This window comes from Pavona decussata, unplaced genomic scaffold (genome assembly GCF_977016875.1).
Source record: "Pavona decussata unplaced genomic scaffold, jaPavDecu1.1 SCAFFOLD_56, whole genome shotgun sequence".
NCBI lineage: Eukaryota > Metazoa > Cnidaria > Anthozoa > Scleractinia > Agariciidae > Pavona > Pavona decussata.
Genome location: NW_028145478.1, coordinates 165,001 through 182,207, shown reverse-complemented (window position 1 = coordinate 182,207; position 17,207 = coordinate 165,001). Strand labels below are relative to the sequence as shown.

At 39.9% G+C, this 17,207-nt stretch overlaps 1 protein-coding gene and 2 pseudogenes across 2 annotated transcripts in view; 1 reads left to right on the top strand and 2 right to left on the bottom strand.

Moving 5' to 3' along the window:
- LOC146479996 (uncharacterized) overlaps positions 1-17,207 on the top strand; it is a 74,688-nt gene that overhangs the window by 32,094 nt on the left and 25,387 nt on the right. The window lies entirely within an intron of this gene.
- On the bottom strand, positions 10,646-12,844 carry LOC146479998 (uncharacterized; annotated as a pseudogene).
- The window catches only part of LOC146479997 (uncharacterized), a 12,985-nt pseudogene continuing 11,721 nt past the window's right edge, over positions 15,944-17,207 (bottom strand). Inside the window, exon 3 of the transcript XR_014864795.1 lies at positions 15,944-17,207. This exon is cut by the window's right edge and continues 2,260 nt beyond it. The product of XR_014864795.1 is annotated as an uncharacterized LOC146479997 (transcript).

The following is a 17,207-nucleotide window of genomic DNA, read 5'->3' as shown; positions in this document are numbered from 1 at the left end:
AATGCAAAACTTAAAACAGCACCACTGGAGTTATTATCAGCCAAAGAAAGAAGGAAATCAGCAGTTTTTACAAAATTCAATGAAAATGTACGAAGTACATCAGTTATGATATCTCCATGCTGTGGAAAAAGGCTGAACAGCCGCTGCTGATTCAGCTAGTCATTAATAGACATCAGGGGTCCTCCTTCAACTACCCCTGCACCATCTATGCATCTTTCTGCAGGGCAAGTCAAGTCAGTGCTTTCTGTTGCTGTAAGGGCAGTTACAACCTTCTGAATGTAGCGTTCCTGGAGGGCGCTGTACATCCATTCACAACCAGTTCATGATTACTTATTTTATTGACAAGTCGACGAAGGGTGAAACTACAAAAAGGGAAGCTTAATCAAAAAACGGAATACATCATGGTAGTAAGAATACGAAAAAAGAGGATACAAAAAAAAGGATAAAACTTACACTTGATGAATTGGCCAGGATTGATAAAACAGAACTCCAGAAAAAAAGGCGGACTTGTTTACTCTCTGAAGACTATGTGAAAACTGATAAGATAGATAAAGTTGCTAAATAAAGTTCATAATATTTGACGATCACGTTCCTAGGTCACGCACGTGAATGTGACACTGAATTTTTACCACACTCTTTATACAACTGTAGCAAAGTTGTATAGGGAATGTGGGGGAAAAACGGGACGGCACCAGAATGGACACTCCTCACCCGAGGATAATGCAATCCTTGCTACAAAACTGAAACTTCAATAATCAAGAAAATATTGTCCATCGTCCTGTGCTTATTATCTTTGGAAGATAAGATCTTCACAAGCTCTTTGATTGTTCATAGAATAACCTTGCTCCCTCCGTCCTTGTGAATCATCACAGTGGCCTTCCATACCTTCCCATCTTCACTCTTGAGAGCTTTGATCACTCTCCCAAGTGGCCAGTAATTTCTGTGTACATGGTCATCCTTCACCAATACGATGTCATCCACAACCATATTGGGCTCTTGGGCATTCCATCTGGTCCTCACTTGGAGATTTTGAATGTACTCTCGTCTCCAGCGAAGCCAGAATTGGTCTGCTAAGTATTGGGACCTCCGCCAATGTTTTCGGGAATACATGTCTTACAGGTGGAACTCTGCGGGGGGTGCTTTTAATGGATAGGCCTTCATGGTCAATAACATTGCTGGGGTTAGTGGCTGCGGTTCTTCAATGTCAGATGGGATGATACCTATTGGGGAGGGTTTGACTATCCCTTTGACTTCTGCCATTAGGGTAGTGAGCAGGCCGTGGGTTAGCTGTTGGCCTCCAATTTGCATGAGCATACTTCACCAAAATGGGACGCGTGAGGTGCATTAAAAACCCATTTGCACCCTTTCTCTACCAGGTACCTTTGCACTGCTTGATTGTGCATCTCTGTGAACCCTTCCTCAAGTTCTGACTTTCCTCCGACAAAGTTGGTTCCCGATCACACCGGATTCTGAGGGCTGGTCCGCGGATCGCAAAAAAGCTTTGAATAGTGCAGATGAACGCACTTGCATTCATTGCTTCTAACACTTCTATGTGAATGGCTCTGCTGTTGAGACATGTTAAGAGTAAACCCCATCATTTGGAGTTGGCTGCTCCCCCTCTTAGCTTCCGTGTGCATATCTGCCAAGGTCCAAACACGTCGAATCCGACATAAGTGAATGGTGGACTCGGACTGGTTCTTTCCTCCGGAAGTTTGGTCATATGCTGCTGTAACGTTCGTCCTCTGAGTTTCCGACAAATGACACACAAACTTATTACTTTGGCTACCATCCTGTGGGCTCCGATAACCCAGAATCCTGCTTGGTGGAGGGCACCATGCGTAAGATGCCGACCTTGGTGGCAAACTTTGGCGTGATAGTGTTTGATGAGTAACACTGAGACATGGTGGCCCTTTGGTAGCACGATAGGATGCTTTTCACTGCCATCAAGGCTGGAATAGCGAAGACAACCTCTAACTCTAAGAACTCCGTCTTCGTCTATGAAGGGATTCAGGCGATACAGCTGGGAAGTTTTCGTCAATTCTTTTTTAGCTCTCTCCTTATGGCACTCGTCAAGAAAGCAATTCTTATCAGCACCCTTTAAGGTCTTGAGGTCCTTGGGAAAGCTTTCTTCCTGGACAGCTCTTATGATCACACGACTAGCTTGGTTGAACTCTGCTACTGAAGGTAGATGTAAGAGACTGATAGATTTCTGCAGATGTGTGGGTTTATTGGCGTCATCACCAGGTCGCTTCACAGCGTCATCTGTGGCAAGATCCGACTTTCTTTTCTTAAACTAATCTTAATTTCACTATTATGTTGGTCAGGCTTCGGATAAGAGACCACCAATTAGAAAAGCGAGAAGCTCTCACCGAACCGAGGCCTTACTCTGATGCGTTACTCTGATCGTCTACTATGGCATAGATTCTTTGGGTTTCCTCCTCTCCACCTTGAAGGAAGACGTCTACCAAGACGGTCTTGCTACATGACATTCCCCCTTTATAACCATTGCAAATTGATGTGCATGAGGACCTCACTTCTCCGTTCGCACCAGACTGTTCCAAAGGTTTGTTCATGTAGAGCAGGGCTTGATGACTGCAGCTGCCACATCTTTCACACCTGATGTCCGCTTTGCCTCTGTCAGGAAATCATCGAGGGGTCCTCCGTGCTGCCTTAAGTTTTGAGGATAGAAGCGGTTAAGCATGTGTTTGCTCTTTGAATTGCTTGCAGTATTCATCAAGTTTGTTTTGTTTTGCACTGCTCAAGTTCCACGTGTTGAACAAGTCTAGACCATAGTCGCCGGTCCACAGAAGGACATATCTACATCTCTGCTCATCGGTTCGTGCCTTGAGTGGTCCATCAAATAGGAGTTCACATTTCTGTCGGAAACACTCAAACCTCTGAGGTAACTCTGGTCGCGAAGACCAGTCAATTTTTGGTGATTCAAAACCTATTTGATCGCTCATTTCGTTGTTGAGTTTTGTCTTGAGTCTTGATGGGTTTTCTGACCTTTTAGTCTATGATCCCACTTCAAACAACCATGTAAATTGACTCATAGTTTAGATCAAGTAGTTTATTCAGCCATTACTACCAAGCATGTGGTCAAGAGAGAACTGCACGTGATAAATTACATATTACGTAATCAACACGCGTGACAAAGAAATCGTTACGTTGCATAATGATCATATGACATAAGATACTGTTGCAAGGGGGTTTGCATGCATGTTCCTTGCCTGATTTAAAAGTCTGATTGTTTCTCATAATGCGAAGAAAAACAATATCTTTGTTTGTATTTCATAACTGGCTTACTTAACATTTTATGCATTTGCAATACCACTGTTTCATCTACGTGCAAACACAGTATGTTAATAAGAAGGAGGGTGGGGTTGTGGAAAGAAGGTTGCAATTTTTGGTTTGATTTAAGGATTAACCTTCTCATTTTGCTACCTTGGTGGCAATACATGTATCACCATCTCTCCTGCCTTCCACACTTGAATATCCAACAGTCTCAAATTGAAAGCATGACATTTTTGCGTTTTTTTATGAATGTTGCATGACACTTAGGAAAATGTCAATTAAATTATTGTAAAACACAAATATACCAGCAGGCCCGTACAGATGGCCAACTAATCCATTCGGTACCGTCACTGAATGAATTAAAGTGTGTGTACACGCTTGTGGCCATTGTACACAATTGTTTGTTTTTCACCGGGTCCACAAATAGGCTGGACAGTACCATCAACGAACCCAAAGCATTTGGATACTGCTGCTCCTTTGGAGGCTACGGCATCAGCATAAACCTCGACCTTGTCACGGCCGAGAAACTGATTATTCAACTATGTTATTTTGGACTGATGGTTTGTGTAGATCCACTCCTCAAAAAGAGATGTAGTCATGGTAATCTCTGGTACTGCACGTCCAATGTGAATCATATCGCTTGGGTTACACAGGTAAGCAAAGCTTCTCAACAACATGCACAGTTCCTCTATCCGGTGGGCTTTTGTTCTTTGATTGCAGTACAGGGTCTCAGGTAGTCCTAGAGCACCAGCCAGTTGAGGGATGTCCATTTTCCTGACTCGGAACTTGTGTAGGCACTCAGACTGGTCAATGGCATCAAGGGTTGTTGGAGAAACTGGCATCGTATAATAGCAAAAATTCTTCAGAAATAATATGGTGGGTTAAGGCAAGCAAAAGCATTTCCTGGGCTTGTTTTAAGCTGGGGATATCGTTAACATTGATAAAACAGGCGAAAAACTTTTTTGTTTACATTTTTGCAGACAATGTCTGTGATAGTTTAGCTAAACGCAATAATTATTGATTCCGTGACAGATGTTGCGACGTCCTTGACTCAGGACTACTCTGCTGCAGTCTTAACTATTTGACCTCAATGTTATCTGTGCTGAAGGTCCCTATTCATTATTATATAGTATACATGAGAACATAGAGTCTGAAGGCCTTAAATTATTTAATTCCCCTTGCAGACTTGCATGCATCTAACAAGCTTAGGAACTTCAGGAAACCCCAATAAATAACTTAGGGCCCAGACGCGCCCTAAAACAGTGTACGAAATATTGCTCAAATTTTTTCCACTTGGTCACACACAGTAAGTTCTGATGTTTATCATTACATGACATAAATAATGAACGAGCCGGGTCATGAAGAATAAACCACAGACCTAGCCATGTATAATTTCTCACTTAGAAGAGATTCTGAAGAAAGAAACATCATATTGTTAGGGTTAAAAATGGAATAGGCAAAAGATAGAAAATGTGGTAGTCGTGCTTTTCCATTGTGTGCAATGTTTTAGATAATGGATACACGATGAAATAATCATTGTTGGGGCAATGCTGTAGGAACAGAACTTAATTCTTCTCCTGTAACAAAGCACTAAACTTATCGAATTTCATTTCAAATTCTTGCACAGACAAATGGCAACTAATAGTTTTTTATGAAAGTCGGGTTACAGGGCAACACCAACTGTACATTTTGCAAAGACACCGGAAACATTAATTCATCTTATCTGGTCATGTGACATAACATCATCTTTTTGGAATGATGTAACCAAATGGTTGAGGAAAGCTCATTTGATATCCGAAGACTTTAAAATAAAAATACTATTGCCTTAGGTCTGAGGCCGGACACTTCAAAATTTGCACTCCAAATAAATTAGTCTCCTTTTAGTGTGATGTCATATATGGTTAGCTAGAACAAAAGCAGATCTTCCCAGCCTTTTACAATACCTGCATCTACTGAAAGCAGTGGGGACAGCAAAAAATGGGAACCTCTTGGAGATTTAATACGTATGTGAACATCTAATCACTGTTAATTTTTCCTAACTTCTCCCTACACCCTTCCCACTTCCTGGCATTTTACTTAAGATTGAGCATATTATTTCTATGACATGTAAAATTGTTGTCGCGCAGAATATGACACAACAACAACAATTTCAGGGCTGGACGCATTGCGGGAAATGTTGCACTGTTTTTCCAGGTCTTTAATTTTACAGTGGACTTGTTTTTGAGAAAACAGTCGAACCTCCCGTAAGTGACCACCCATAACGTCAAGGATATGTGGTCGCTTACGGGAGGTGGTCGCTTACCAGAGGTCAGACCACAGGGGGTCTAATTTCAGGTAATTTACATATGGTAATTGCAGAGACCTAACCCTTTTGCCAAGTGCTTATAGAAACCCAAAGTAACAACTTTTCTTTAGACTGCCTGATTTAGGAGCACAAAGTAAACAGCATTTTGCAATGTTACATTTCAAGCGTAAAACATCTCTAACTTTTGCGTTTGTTTGTTTGTTACATAATCCCGTTGACATTCTTGATCACCACAATTTTTCTGTTGAGTAATAAAAGGTTGAGAGAGTCATCACCAGTTATGCCTGTACATACATGCAATTTACAAGATAAGAGAGTTTAAAGTTTATTTCAGTGGACACTATAGTGCATGTGTATGTTATCAATTGTTTCAATGCTAAGCTATTTCGGGAGACACTTCCGGTAGCTCCAGCTGTGAGATTTTAATACGGCATCCGCTGTAATGATGTGGCCAATATGTTACAGTGACACATTTTGCAATTTCCGCCTGTAAGATGTACAGCAGATTGTGTGTCAAGAGGTCGCCTACGGGAGGTCAAAAACAATAGAAAATTTAAACAATCTCTAAAAGTGGTCGCTTACTAGAGGTGGTCGCCTACGAGAGGTTCCATCTATAGTGATTTGAGTTGAAAACCTTTGGTATTTTGGAAAAGTGGTCGCTAATGAGAAGTGGTCGCTTACAAGAGGTGGTCGCAAAGGGAGGTTCGACTGTAGTGCATGATGTTAATATTAAATGTAAAAGCTTTAAAGCGCTTGAAAATGGGAATAACTTTTCATTTCATGTGCTCTTTTCGAGTATCATCTGTTAATCAGTGACAGGAAGGTGCAAATGAGGCGAAATTGTTAAACCCACTGCTAACAGAGACCCATAGAAAATGTAATCCAGAAAAGAGATACAAATCATGGTTGTCATATAAATGTCAAGGATCACAAACATACAAAAGAGAGACTGCCCGGTGTTGTGTAGGCATCCGTAAAAGGTCTGGGCAACTGTCTGAGAGAAAATGTGCATGGCAGAGGAGTCAGAGGATGCTAGTAAATGTTGGATGCTTGGGTAGAGTTCACTCAGGCCATTCAAGAATATGTATGTGGAAATTATAAGATGTTTCCAACAAGACACAAGATTTGTGCGAAATCTGACTGGCTGTTTGTTCGCAATAACTTTGCCTGGATTTTATTTGATGGGTTTTGTGTGGGAATGTGTGCAGCATATGATGTCTGAACAGGTAATATTTAATTGTTAACCAAGTAAGCAATATTTTGCCCTGAATTGTGGCAAAACTGTGCCCTCTTCCTAATTCAGGGTGAATTACTGATGCAGCCTCCTCTGCTCTTTTCTAGCACTTAATCCTGAAGGCCAACCAGTGAAATTCACATGTTAGTGGGCATTTGGAAGGTATTTTTCTATTCTTTTTGCCAAAGCTTTAGTCAAAATTTTAAAATCGATATTAAGTAAAGATATTGGACGCCAATTAGAGAGTTCAGTCAGGTCTCCGTCAGCTTTTGGTATTAAAGTTATTATTCCTCTCCCTTGAGAAATAGATGGGGACCCGCTTTGAAAGGCTGCATTATAAGAATTTAGCAGATCTCTCCAAATGAGATCGTAAAAGGACTCATAAAATTCTTTAGTGAATCCATTTTCACCTGGAGTTTTGTTGTCCGAGAAAGAGCTCACCGCTTCTTTTAATTCCTCATATGTAAAATCGTGTTCTAATGAATCTCATTCCTCAGTATTCAATGGAGGGATTTCAATACCCTCGACAAATGACTCAAAGCTCTCGTTTTCACCTTGAAGTTCGCTATAAAGATTATTTTTGGATGTATACATATTGCTATAAAAGTTTTCAAGTTCTTTCTCAATCTGTTTTGGATGTTATCGTATCTCCATCCTCTAATTTCACCTTGTCATAGTTCGTCTTCTCCAAGTTAAAAAAATATTTTGTCGGTTTTTCTCCCTGTTCAAGCCATTTTGCTTTTGATCTAAAAATAGCTTCCTTTCCTCTATTTTCATATATCTTTTTCAATTCTTCTTTGGCGGCTTCGTACTCCACAAGAACATTTTGGTCTAAGGTTTCAAAATCCGTTTTGCAAATTTTATCGTCAAGATCTTGTAATTCCTTTTGAAGTGTTAATTCACGTTTTTTAAGTTTGTATCTTTTTTCTTTAGAATATCTAATTGTTTTCATGCGTATTTCCATTTTGATTAATTCCCACAATAATTGTTTATCCTTAACGTCGGCGTATTTCTCATGTATTTGAGGATAATAGAATGAAATCATCATCTTCTAGGAGAGAGTTATTGAATTTCCACGAGCCGGGCCTCTCTTAAGTTCACTTCTTATGTTAATCTTTAAGAAAGTCGCCTTATGATCAGGTGCAACTGACATTCAAATCTCAGCATTTTGGACTTCTATGGAGATCGAGCGGGATACCAAGATAAAAGCTATTCTCGATTTTAAATTAATAGTTTTAGATTCGTAGGGTAAAGATCTTGTTTTGGGGTGCAATTTTTGATAGATGTCAATAAGATTCAGTTCACTCATAAGATTGCCAACAGCATCCCTGTAATTCGCAGATCATATTTTTTCATAATCCGGTTGTGAATAGGTCTCTTGTAAACAAAAAATATGGGCTTTTTGCTGTTTTAAATAGCAAAAGATTGCTCTCCTTTTGTTTGGATTTCTTGTACCTCGCATATTTAGCGAGATAACTTTTAGATTACCTTCCATTATTATATGAAAAAATTGGACAATCAAACTGTATCATGTCTGGGAAGCGCAAATCCAGGAAAAAAGGAATAGTTTTGCTAGTAATTTGAATTGAATAACAATATGACAAGAGAGAAGGAAAAAGCTAATACAACTTTTCTAACCATATGTTTACAGTTTTTCCAAATCCTCTATCGTTTTAATTCTAATCGCGTTGTTGCTGTTAGGGCTTTTTTTAATAAATATCTTGCCGTGCATTGTCCATACTCGCCAGCCTTTATTGGAGTGGCTCTTGTCGCGAGCTTTCTTGAATAAAGCCGCCCTCCTCGAGGTCAAATTTTCATTAATGAAAATCTTCTCGGCACCCATACTTTGTACATTCAACTTACGAAGCTTTAGACGACTTCTGTACATTTGATCCTTACTGCAATAATTCGCAAATCGAATGATAATTGGCCTCGATTTTTCCTTATTTTTATTCAGACGGTGGGTGATTTCGATATCTTCTGGTAGCAAATCAACATCCAAATGTTCGGCGAGGTCAAGAACAACATTAACAAGGTCTTCGTCTTTCCTCTCAGGAATACCATATATTACTAGGTTAACTGTTCTAGTGTATTGTTCCAGCTTGTCATGTTGCAAGGCCAGTTCCTGAAGCTTGTTTTCCATTGTAGCTTGCTCTTTCTGCATTTCGTTTACTTCGACCACATGTTGTTCTTCCGTCCGTGCCATCTTGGTTTCCAGCTCATTGACTTTAGCTCTAAGCATGTCGTTGCATGTCTTTAATTCATCCATTTTTGCTTGCGTAAATTCGAGACTTTGCTGGGGTGCTTCATAATTGTTTTGGAGGATTTTATGGTCATCTACTAGCTTTTTGGTGTTTTCATCTATTCGCATGATTGTTGCCCACAAGGTTTTGAGTGAAGGAGTTGTTTCCTTTCCACAGCCGTCCGCCATCTTGGCGTCGTCGTAATTTTCAAAGATGTTTTCTTGCTTCGGGTCCGGCGATGTTTGGGAATTGGCACTGCTGGCACTGCTCAGGTCATCTCTTTTTCTTCTAGCCCTAGTTTTCTCATCTTTTGGCATATCATAGTCTTTGTTTATCCTTTTTTGGCCTCCCAGACTACAGAGCTTACAAATACATGTCCTTCTCGGACGGCCTCTCGTCCCAGTCTATTTACAGGTCTTCCTCTTTTTTATCGAGAACTTCTTCAGTACTTTCAAGATCTCAAGATAACAAGTAACATCCTTCCAAATGGGGAATTCATTCTTTGGAATAACAAGTCGATAACCATAGACAATGCTACCTTGTTTTGGAAGTCATGGTTTGATAGCGGAGTTGTATCAGTAAAGGATGTGCTAAATACAAATGGCAAGTTTTTACCATATGAAGAGTTTAGCAACAAATTTAACATTACCACAAATTATTTGCACTACTTTCAACTAATTTCAGCCATTCCATCCGAGTTGAAAAGGAGAGCAGCACAAACTTTTATACCTGCAGCTGATCTCTCTTCGACTTCCGCATCCGTTCCGTTAAATAAAACTTTTTTTGATCTTGCTGAAGCGCGCTGTAAAAATTATTACCAGTTGTTCAATAATCATGGCTCCATTGTTCCAAGTGGAGTTAAAAAGAGGCAGGTTTAATTCCCAGAAAAATTTGTTGATTGGTCAAATAAGTTTTAAGCTATATACCGCTTTACTAAGGATAACAAACTCCGTCAATTTTGTTTTCGTTTTCTGCATAGAATAACTGTAACAAGGAGAGAACTCAAACTATTTCATTTAGCAGATAACGATAAATGTATATATTGCTCTAGTGCTGATTCAATAGAACACACCTTTATTGATTGCAGGGAGTCTGTAAAACTTTACTCACAAATTATATCATGGTTCAACCAGTGCCAAGCTACTACAATAACACTCTCGAATGAACAAATTGTCTTTCGTGATATACATCATGTAACTGATGTGCTCTCGGACCCCGAAAGATGCAGGCTAGATTTGCTCATCATCTTGGTCAAACAATATATCTACTCCTCTAAACACCTTCAGAAAGAATTGTCTTTAGATGAACTTGTAAACAAACTTGCTATTCAATGGAATTAGAAAAATGTGCTTAAATGGAATTTCTGCTCTCAATCAAAATGAATGATGTGATGCATTTTTTTCTTAACTCTCATATGTAAGGTAATGCATAGGCTCGATTTTGTCGTTTTTTGGTTTAACTTCTTTTGTTATCTTAATAATTTTTTTCGTCTCTTCTTTTCTTTTTCTCGATTACTTAGTTGTCTTTTTTTTTTCTCTTTTAACTTAACAGAAAAGTACTTTGTGAAATTCAAATACTGTATAAGTGTAAGTAATTTATAAGTGTAAGCAACCTAAGTGTATTTGGGTATTTAAATAAAGCGTGTAAAAAAAATGTTAGTGGGCACTTTGTCTTGTATGGTGTTCCTTCCCACTTCAACTCCTCGTCTTCAACACAAGACCCACAAGAGCAAAGGAGCTGGTCATGGAAGTCACATGACCCACCTTCCCACTGGTGGATGTCTCTGCAATGGTACTGTGACAGTTCACTCATACGTTTGGCATATTGATTGGAATCTTTGCACTGTTGCAGGACACAGAAATGGTTGATGCGTGCTCCTTTGATAAAGGCATCTGACAAGCATCCACAACCAGACTTATGCCGACGAACACATTTACATTTTTCTGATTCTATCAACGGAAACTTCTCCTTGTTCCTCTGCTTCAGATCCTCAGAATACTCTTTCTTCTTGGCTGCATCCTTTAAACTGTTCATGAGTGCTCTTCCAACATGACCTCCTCATTTAAAAACTCTCAAAGCTGGATGGTTTGCAGTCACTGATTTGGCAGGGCTGGAATCACCGTCTTGCCATACTGTGTTGATGATACAGCATTCCTCTGCCAAAACACCCTCCATTGACTTTGCACTTCGTTAATATAAGTTATCTTCAATGACATCATCACCTCCCTGCATACCTTTATGGCCATACCAGAGGAGACCACCAGTAAGATAATTCTTAATAATAGAAGAGCCATTCTTACTGAAGTGACCCCTGGTATGCCACATACCATCTGACATCACTACAGCTTTCTGCCAGCTCCCTAGCATTTCAGGTGCCTTTGCTTTCATTCGCTCCTTCTCTTCCTGACACATTTTGTCCAGTATGTCAGTTATAGTTGGATAGATCAGCTTTATAACCACGTAATACCGGTTCTTGGATAGGCAGCTTATTTCAAGGTATGCCTCAGGGTCTTATCAAACCTGGCAAATCCATGCCCCGATAAGAAGAATGCCACAGCAAGGGCAAGGCCAACAACTTTTCTTCTTGACCCTTCAACTAAGGCTGAAACCTGAAAATTGAAAATTGCAGCTGTCACAGGCAAAAATTGCATTCAGACTCCCGCCCTGGCAAATCAGTTCCATTTTAGTAAGTACAAGGATTCCTAGAGTAAGAAATTCTTAAAAGTAAGAGTGCCACAATATCCTACCAGTAAATTAAAAGGAAACTGAACATTGTTTGTTTACGGACATGACTGATGGGATTCTGGTCATTTCCCCTACAAGTCGCCAGGTCAGTCATTTGGCCAATTAGTGAAAATTGCACAACATTAAATCATACTCAATCGATCATTTGATTGAATACAATTAGTATTATTCACACCTTCAAAAAAACACGTAGGTTACAAACTACAAACGTAGGCAAACTGGATGTAGGCAAAATGACCACAGTTTTAATGATGCATGTCAGCATAAACAACTTCAACTAAAATGCATCATAAGACCTCGTGATAACAAATATCATTCACTCAGGGAACAGTGTTTATTTATATTATGGTTTGTAATAAATTGTTTTTATGTAAGATAAAATGGGTATAACTTATGTTAGAAACCACACACATAGAACAAGATGATTTTTTTTAAATAAATATTTCAAATAGGTGTGAAAATTGGTAAAGAATTCTCAAAGTTGGAAATTACATGTCAAAGGTTGGAATTAAAAAAATCAGTTCAAAAGAAGAGAGAAATAACTTTGAAATGTATTGTTGCAATGCCGAATACAAGCAAAACAAATGCTTGTCTCGAATACATACAAATATGACTGGAACTGCAACAAGTCAAGTACAGGGAGGGGATAAAATCGTGAAGTTTCGCGACAAAATTCGTTAGCTGTGTCGATTCACAAACAAACAAGCATTCCATATCCAGCTTAATCTTCTTGGCATCTGTAGGTGGTGGGGAGCTTTCTTGGTGTGACTTTTTCTTCCCCGACGCCGCCAAACATTCTCCTGAACAGCCTGGCTAGTCAAAATCAGTGTCGTCAGGATTGGGACGATACTCCGAACTTTCCGACACATCCTCACTTGAAGCCAAAGAAGCATTAAAGCATGCCTCCAAATCCCTAGCACACAATGTTCCTGACACTGATTTCTCATTGTTGTATTCTGTCTTGCCAGGACTGACAAATTTTAATTTCACTTTGCCGTCGTGCTCAACTGAGTGTTCCTCCATTTTGCAGGAAAAGTAAAATTTTTTCTCCAGCCAGCTCCTTTTCCCTTTTTCGATGCTGATTTTCTTCTTTTTTCGAACGCTATTCGCTTCAATTCTGCTTTCGAAAGCTTCTTCTTCCCACCAGACACTATTTTGATTTGTGAAATCTATCACCTCACGCAGCGCAAAACCAGAAGTGTATTACACCTAGCAGCACACAAACAAAACGCTCCCCAGAGGGGTATAGGCGAATAAATTTGCATTATTAGCGTACTACATGTATTCTTCACAGCAGTGGTTGCTGAAATTATTCAAGATGGTGAGCAAAAAGCTTGGCGATGCTTGTGGATCTAAAAACACTTCATTTTGAGAAGGAAAATGACCGTTAACACCAAAATCATTGTTATAGGCTGCATTCTGGATTTGCCCTGACTTACGAGAAGTTGTTTTTTTTGGGAAATGGATAAGAATTTCTTCACGAGTTTTGGCAAGTACCTGATGGACCTGTTGAAGAACAAATTTGTGTTCGACCAAGGCAAGGCGATTTTATTCTGTTGACATAGCATTATCCAAAGCAGGTCAAATTAAAAATATACAAAATGCTCTCTGAAACATAACACAATTGACGTTACGTCCTAGTCGAACACAGTTTTATTCCTTTTTGAGCCGCAAATGGGTTTCTCTTTTCAATTTTCCAAATATTTGCAAACTTGTCCTAAAATATTGGATTTTCCATTTTCATGCTACCCTTAAGGGGTAATTAAATTAGCACCTTTGGAAGAAGTAGCTTACCACTCACTTGCATTTTTCAGTTCCTTAGGACTCAGAGAATGATATCTAACTTCTTTTTTAAAGACATTTTTTATTGGATCACATCACTGGTACAAAAATGTGCAAAATTAGGCGGGGCAGATACCTTAACGAAATATCTATAATATTCATCTCCCCACTAAGCAAAGTTTTTGAGACTAGTTTTTGACTTTTCTTACTCCATTTTCTCTTTCTTGCCTGCTTCCTCACCTTGTCAGTTAAGCACTGTTTGTCTTTTTTAGATTTCCTCATCGTTTTCGTTGCTGGAAATAAGGCCAAGCTTCATTGCTCTTGGATTGTTGATCACCCTCTGCCAAACGGCTTCTTTCTTAACAATGTTATCGGCCACTAGGTCTTCTGTTAAACTGAGAAGGGGTTGCCCATCCGTAAACTTCCTCCAAAAGTGAAAAGATTCACTTGAAATGGAAAGGGCTTTTGATGTTGATGGGACAAATGTTTGGCATCCTTCAAGGAACTTCATCACCTTTTCCGTGTTTGTAAATTGTTCACTGCCAGGTTCCAGGGTGTGTGCGAATTCCTCCCTCATACAGTGAAGCTTTACAACAACTGCCTTTACGGAATGATTAGTTGCAAAGCTTGTTCCCATTAGCTTTTTGTGGATATTTCCCTTCTCAATGACCCCTGTTTCTAATTCATCGTTGAACATCTTCAAACCATCTGTTTCTTCAACACTCCACATAGCTGGTGTGCTCACTTGGTCCTTCTCTGGTGGAGGGACTTCAACTGTTTTTAGAGACGAGGTTCTTCACTGTTTCGCTGACTTTATCATGGATGTGATAGTATTTGGCCTGCATCTGTGGCTTATGCTGAGCAAGTGCGGCTAAATTATCCTTCTGATAGGGCATGTGTGTATGCATCCCCATGGTGAGAGACTTTCTGATTGTGGTAGCGGAGATCCTTCCTTTAACATCAATGCCTTCCCTTTGAAAAGTTCTAAATACAGAATGTGAAACCTGGGATGACATCAGTTCAAGGCCATTGCTGGAGACAAATACGGCTGCCCCATGTACTCCAGCAGTCTTGGGATTTTTGACATGCACTCTGTACCTTGCTGGATGATGGTCTGTTCCAGGGTAGAAAACTGCGTCCCTGAACTCACTTGTCGTCATGTTCACTGCCGCCCCAGTTCTCTCACTGTTATCTATTAGGAGGCGAGTCATGAGCCAGTCCCAAACTTCGAAGTATGAAAAATTCTCTGTGCTTTATCCAAGGCTCTTAGGAAGCTCAGTGTATTAGGCTAAGACCATGCATCAGTGTTTGCAAATACTTGTGAAACTGAAATATTGGTGTTTTGTTCCTTTTTGCATGGGGATAGTGGACAGAACTTCACCATCCCTTGGGCGTCTTTTTCTCACCCATAAAATAATCATGGAGTTTACGGCTAAGTTTCTTCATGCCATGGGCGTCTTTCTGGCAAGAAAAGTTGCCCATCGATTCTTTTGTCATTCCCCTCAGAAAAGATAGATTTGACACAGAGCACAACCTTTTACATTCTTTTGAAATGTCACTGCATATTCTGTTCTCGATAGCTTCCTTTAAATTGGGACTTTCCATCGCTGCATCCGACAGGGCTTTATAGTTACTTCCTCGAGCAAGAGCTTTTCCGAGACGATGCAATTCTGGAGGCAAATCTCCTGATTTTTTCCCCGATTCATACGTGACAACAACCTGTATATGTAATGAATTGAAACTAAATTAAGCTCGATGGAATAAAAATAAACAACTCATCAGTTCCGAACAGCGGATATGTTAATAAAGCAACGTCTTTTTACAATAAAGTAGCAAAATGGAATAAAAAGAAAGGACTGTTATGTACAAACCTGTACTTTACAGACGTTGCCTTCGCAATTTCCTTGCGAGAGAATGTTTGCCGTGACGAGAACGAAAGCGGCAGGAATCGCCTGTGGTAACCGCGGCGGTGGCATTGCAAGCCAACCAACGGCATGATGTCAGGCAAAGGACTCTTTCCACAAACATCCTCAGTAGTCGTGAATTTCAAAGTTTTCTTTGGTCCACTTGTCGATTGATCAATGCGACTAGCGGATTTGGTTGGTGCAACAGTACTCGGCGAGAGAAAGGAATCGGACGGTACACCACGTTTAACCCTGTTCGTCGAAGCAATGTTCGCTTTTAATTCATCTTTTGATAGTCTTGCTTCCTCTTGTGATTTCTCTAGGCGTTTGATTCTTTTGTAGCAGCGATCATTGCATAAATATCGTTCAACATCGACGGTATTTGGGTCGATGTCCAGAACAGCAGCTACCCTTCCAGCGAGGTCACTAACTTTTCCTTTTAGACTAGTTTTCTTTCTGGAATCACTTTGCCCTGTACCACAAATCAGACATCCTGAGGAAATTGAAATTTTTTTGGGTGTTTCACCGCTAGAATTCATCCTCGTCCCCTCGATTAGAAATCCGTGCAAAAATGAAATACTCCACACACCCGCACAGTACATGTCTGCAGTTTTGGCGTGAATAAACAACATTAGATTTCACGCGAGATAACATGACATTTCCGGCGATGCATAAATTAAATTTTGAATTTACGTCACAGACAACGTCTGGGACTCACGCGTCCAGCCGTCTCTCTCGGGGAGGAACGAAGACCGGACTCAAGAGAGCGGCGGAAATCGAGCCTACAATCGTAGTAAATCTGCATAATCACGTGGGCTGTCCCCACGCAGGACAAACTTTAAGCAATAAATAACCATATCAGAACAGGAACCCGGTGCCCACCCACCTAAAAATTTAATAAAAGGTAAATTGGGACAACGTTTATTCATTAGCTGATAGGGATGTTTATCATTGTTTCTTAGTCTTTTGCAACTTTAAAAGATACAGTGAAAAACCGCTCTGTGTATGGAGTAGTTCTAAGAAAGGAAATACACTCGACTTTAGACATCCCTGATACATCTTTCTTGAGGAACCGTTTACAAATGCTCTGCAGGGACTTAACCTGTGAATGACAAAAAAGGTAGAGCAATAAATCAAGATAGAAAAATTAAAGAAGAAAATAGAAAGGAAAGTAAGAAATGGTGAGAGAGCGAGGGAGAGGAGCGATACAGAGAGACGGAGAGAGCAAGAGCGGGAGAGAGAACAAGAGAGAGATATTGACTCACTTTCATTTGAATGCGGTAGTCTCATAACTTAGGAACAAACTCCTTTGCAAGAAAGCCAGCATTGAAATAAGAGAGAGGATTTGTCAATTGATTAACATGGAAGCTGAGCATTAGATACTACAACAACTCAGTACTACTAGTGATAAAAATAATGATGATGACGATCAAAGCAAGGTTATAAGGGACTCGAACCTTATATATGTTTTAGTCAAGTCTTGACATACTAAAGCTTGAATTGTAGAAAAAGTGTCTTAGTCAAGTGGATCTGGCTTGGCACTAGTAAACACTGTCTTTTAAGACATGTCGAAAGGTATTCTATGAACTGTACATGGAAAACTAGAGTATTGATACTAGACATAAGACCATCCAAATATCCTTGGAAATGGAATGTAGGAAATTAGATTGGAGTGGGAGTGAGTCACAAGTTCATACTGA